This window comes from Zea mays, chromosome 4 (genome assembly GCF_902167145.1).
Source record: "Zea mays cultivar B73 chromosome 4, Zm-B73-REFERENCE-NAM-5.0, whole genome shotgun sequence".
NCBI lineage: Eukaryota > Viridiplantae > Streptophyta > Magnoliopsida > Poales > Poaceae > Zea > Zea mays.
The window spans coordinates 195,261,172-195,266,754 of NC_050099.1; the positions used below are offsets into that span (position 1 = coordinate 195,261,172).

Sequence of the window (5,583 nt, forward strand, 5' to 3'; positions counted from 1 at the left end):
ATGGCCTTTACGGTGAGTCCCTCATGCTCCAGTGCTCATGTCGTGTGATACCCATGTGTGCCAGCCACCTGTTTGTTGTATTGCCTCACTAAATGATCCTGTTTCTATCGATTGTAAGAGTGAATGTCAGATGATCCTGTCTGCAGGCATATGCTCCAAAGACAACTACACAAAACTGGTTTTTTCTCCTACACATGGCAACTCTGCGGGACATTTGATTATCTCTTGAAGGGGAAGTCTAAAATCGAAATTGAATGTACTGGACCATTTTGTATGCTAACTTTGACAAATTTGTTTGCTGTTAAGGAGGCTCTTCAGACAGAGAAGGCACCGACGCTCCACTTGGTCCTAATTCTCAGGCCATCAAAGCAAACACTGTCCAGTTAACTGATCATAGCACTTTTTTTTCTTTAGTTGATCTGCTGCACTTCACTGATCACACTTGCTCTTATATTTTTTTGCTTGAGTAATGATGCTTACTTGCTTAGTACTCTTTCAGTTCCAAATTATATTTCACGTGCATGTCGCTAGCCGGAATAGCAGAAATAATAAAGAAAAGAGGTTTTGAATGCTGTTGGTGAATCTGCTGCCTAGGTTTGAGTGGAACTCTTTAATTGTTTTCGTGCATTTTCCATCTTCTGTTTTGATTATGCACCATCATAAAAGAACAGAACCTTGTGATCTAACTAGATAGAAGAAATCATGTAATCTTAGTCACTTCACTAGATAGAAGAAATCTTGTAATCTTAGTCACTTCAGGAATGTATGTTGTTATTCTCCATTACTCCTCCTAGGGTCCCGCCTCTGGCCCTATTCCAGATCCTCCGAACGATCAGTGTGACACGGTGTTCTCTATAAACTAAGCAAGATCAATCAGGTATTCCTGTCGATTTTGCATCATTCCTATCCTATGCACTTTAGATGCCCTCGCTCACATATAGTGCATCCTTCAACCATTGTGCCATTTCAGATGGAATGTTACAGCTAGCGGCTCGCCAGTGATTTAAATATATTCCACTACCCATGTTTTTTTTTAAAATTCAGACCTAACTACTATAAAATAGACCTTCCTTTTTATGTTATAAAAATAGCCAGAAAATGTATTTTAGCCTCTTCTGAGTTTGATATTCGGCATGTCTGGTCTCACTTTGTAACCCAAGGCCAAACTGATTAGATGGGCTGTCGGAGACTGAATTTTTAGTTATTTTAGTATTTTGAAGGCGATCCAATATTGCGATAACTGACACTTTTTCCTTGTTCAAAAATAGGACATTGTCTTCATGCTAGGAAATGACAACATACTTTCCTTGAGGGATGTGAATGAAGTGGGGCCACTTAAGGGATGTGCACAAGGCCATGAAGCTCTGCGAATGAGTGCTTAGAGGCTCAGAGCAACTGATCCGTCATACACTTCTCTAGGTCCAAATGTTGAGGTATGTCCTTTATTTTTCAACAAAAAGTGTCTTTATGACTACAAAATAAGTAAACGTTCAGCATTGCAGTAATGTAGCAAATTTTGTTCTGAATTTTTTTTATCTTCAATGTCTGGTCCGTATAAAAAAATTTCTGCATTCTTCTATCTTCAGGCAGCAGTATACATAGCTGGTTCAGTTTGTGCAGCATTCGTTGCCAACATAGATGGTCACTCTGATAAAACTGTCACCTTCAATGGGAGGATGCTCAGGTCTGTCAACATCCTTCACATAAGTTCCTTGCACTTGTGTTGGGAAAGATACAGAGCACACATTCTGGAGTATAATCTTGTCTTGTGTTGCCACCTATTTATCACTTGAGCATATACAATGAATGTTTCTTAAGATGTCAATATTTGCTTATAATATAGTGACTTCCCAGTTTATGTTTCAGTTTTGTTTCTTGCTTAGTGACCAAAACAAAAAAAGAAAGTGTTCTATTGGTTTAACTCCAACACACATGGATTGCGGGGATACATGAACATCGAAACAAGGCCTTATGAGCACTTGGATGGAGGAAGACTTCAGTCAACCACTCAATATATCATTCCAAAAAACTGAGTTCTTTAAAACCTCAATGAGTTAAGTGATACCATATTAAAACTTTCAAATTTCAGTTGGTTACTCATTGCTCCTTTTTCAGATTCTACTGCCATCATACTACTTGTAGGAATTTATTCCATTGTTTTTTGCTGACTTAAGTGATGTAACAAACCACTCGTTTTCCTTAACTTGCGCACACTAGGGATCCAGAATACCACCCAGCCCAATGGACTTGCAGTTCCTGATGCAACTATGTGTCCTATTGATTCGACTTCTCATGTTATTGAACTAATGCAAACAGGGCACAACAATAGATCCATGAGTGCAACAGCCTTGAACGAGAGGAGCAGCAGATCTCACAGGTAAGTTACTTGTGCTGCTTGTCTTTTGTATAAAGAGACCTTGCTTGTGGGCAATTTGTTTATTTTGTTTATTTTGTGCGGTGTTGTGACCATCCATGTCCAGGGCCAGGATTTAAAAACCGGTAACACTTTGCGTGGTGCTCTGCATCTTGTGGACCTTGCAGGAAGTGAAAGGGTGGACCGATCTGCAGTTACAGGAGACAGGCTCAAAGAAGCACAACATATCAACAAGTCTTTGGCTGCACTTGGGGATGTTATATTTTCTTTATCACAAAAAGAATGCTCGTGTACCATACATGAATAGCAAGCTTACACAAGTCTTACAAACTTCTTTGGGTGATCTTCTTTGCTAGAAATTTAGTTTGCATTACATCATAATTTTGTATATGGTTTCTTGACACACAAAAGTTTTCCTGTTTAGGTGGGCATGCAAAGACTCTAATGTTTGTGCAAGTCAACCCAGATGTTTCATCATACACTGAGACTTTAAGTACACTGAAATTTGCTGAACGTGTATTTGGTGTAGAACTAGGTGCTGCAAGGACCAACAAGGAGGGCAAAGCTGTCAAGAATTAATGGATCAGGTAATCATATATTTTTCTTTTCCTTCACTTGCTAGGGCGATTGATATGAAACAGTAGATGCAAAATGTCAAGGTCATGAGTTGACTTTTAGACATGCAAAGAAATCAAGAATACCATGTTCAATATATGTCATCTAGGTGGCTGAATTTGATCCAGAAGTAAACATTCAGTTGTTGACATCCAACTTTTCACCTGCAGCTTTCACTGCTCAAAGATACCATTGCAAAGAAGGATGATGAAATTGATCGACTGCAACTAGCCAACAGTAGCAATTCCCTACTGAAGTCCACGAAACATGGTGACTCCTTGTTGAAGCATTCGACCTCTTCTCAAGGAATGACATCCCTAGGAAAAGTGGCAAGCTTTGGTAGCGGGGCCTGACACCAGTGATAGGCATTCCGAAGCTAGGTCTATGCTCTCTACTGACGAGGCCTGACAACTGAGCCAGAACTCGGCTGATCCTGGTGGTGATTCAGATGGAAGGCTAAGTGATGTATCAGATGGTGGTATACCCGCGGGTGTAGAAACTGACAGTTCAGCGAACAACGTTGTGGACCAAGAACAAGACAAAACATGCACAGCTGGAAAAGAGCGGTTGTGAGTATTACCAGTTCTCTATGATCTTAGAGCTAATAATATTTTCTCTCATTTGACATTTAGCTCTTGCAAATTCTGCGGAATGGTTTTTGGCCTTGGCTGTCGTCTGTAACTTCTTCATTCTTTCTCATGCAGAGCCAAAGTAGTAAGTCGAGTCCAGAAGCTAACAGTACCCAAAGTCGGCCAAGCATCAAGCTTGCGGTCTAAACCAAGAGATCCTTCTGCTCCTAAATCTTCAGGTAAGATACCTCTTTGCACTTCTGTTACAATTTAATTTCATGGGAATGCTAATCTTGAGGAGCTGGTATTTGTGGCAAATGGATCTGAGTCTGACACGGTAGTTTTAGGGTTGATTAACTTGATATGACTAAGAGAACACTAATAGAATGTGCCAAACTGACATATTTTTGTCTATTTAAACTTGATATGGATTTACCCACTGCATTTGCTATTTAGCTGATCATTAGCTGGATGGCACAACCATTTTTTGCTACACCCATTTACATAATTTCGCTATTTACTAAAATACTATATTTTTTATTAAATTGACAAACTATTAAATTTGGTTTTATAATTATGAGAATTGAGAACACAGTTTTCTCTGCCAATTACTGTCTTTGATACTGGCCTTCTTCATGAATGATGCACACTTCAGTTTTTGTAAGCAGCTACAAGAAGCATGTCATTACAGTTTTATTTGGTGTTCTTAATTTTTAAGGCTATAAGATGATTGAGAGGAGGCATGCACCCCCTCCTGCTGGCAGCGACCTGGCTCAGGCGACCTCAACAACTTTCACTTTCTAGAATAAAGGAAAAGCTGCAGGAGGATCATGTTATGTTTGATATTATCATGTTTTATGCTTCAAAGCAAATACAGTCAGCAGAATACTTTTGCACTGGGGACCTGATAAGCAAGAAAGATGATTGGGCACATTATGCGTTGTTTGTCCCTTTGTATACACACTTCACTTCACCACTTCGAAGATATCCTGATATAATTGTTCACAGGACTCTGAATGCGGTGATTGAAGCTGAATAACTGTATATGTAACAGAAGAAATCTTCTGCAGACCAGAATGGAGTCAAAGCATCTTGTGAATTGATGGATATGTGTTTTACAGGCCTTCAGTTGTGCAAAGATGTTGCTGAATCTGAAGAAGGGAAAATGGCACTTTCTGCTGCAGTTAAGAAATTTAAGGTTCTTTCCTCTGAAAATCTTGGGGAGATTGCTGAACACTGTAATGAAAGAAAGTGGGCTGGTCGCCGTGCAGAAGAAGCTGGACAGAAGCTCTACATGTGGGCTCTGATAAAGAACAAAGAGGTAACTGGTGCATCACCATTTGCAGCTTTCGAGCAAGTTTTTCTGTGATCTTTAATTTGAAATTCTGCTATTTATTTATCTTTTCAGACTGTAGTATGCAATGCTAGAGTTCTGGGACTTGGTCCTAGGTTCATGTCAGTTTATGAGCCCAAGCTTGTGGTATGATTTTTTTCCAACTCTCGTACAGAAGGAACACTTGTTTCATTTTTCTTACTTCTCACCTCTGTGATTTTATGATGCAGATGGAACAAAGGATATATTATGATGAAGTTGAGGGATTATCAGTTGAATGGTTAGAAGTCACTGGAACGTTAGTGCTTGATGCATGCAGGAACAAGCCTGCTTAAAGGAGAGGAACTCAGATGAAGTGCAGGCCGATTGAGGAAGTCGCGGTGGTGGTGAACCCTTCAGAGTTGTCTGAAAAAGACGAGGAATCAGGAGTAACAGAAGCTGGCGGCTGCACTATATTTCTTGTTTTCTTCTTAATAAGGTGTTAAATGCAAGCCACCACCATGCATGATATTTGGACAACCTTGGAAAGCTAATATTTTCTCAGCCTTATACCATATATGCTTGATGTGCAATTTTTTAATTGACTTGGCAATCTGAACATCATTTTGGATAATCCCTTATTCTTGTGGTATGTCTTAGACCTGATCTAGCTTAATGATCTGCCTTTTTATTTGATGATGCATAGAGTGTAT

The 5,583-nt window shown here is 39.5% G+C and overlaps 1 pseudogene; it reads left to right on the plus strand.

The window, feature by feature from the left end:
* LOC103654360 (kinesin-like protein KIN-14D) lies at window positions 1–5,226 on the plus strand (annotated as a pseudogene).
* The last annotated feature ends 357 nt before the right edge of the window (window positions 5,227–5,583 follow it).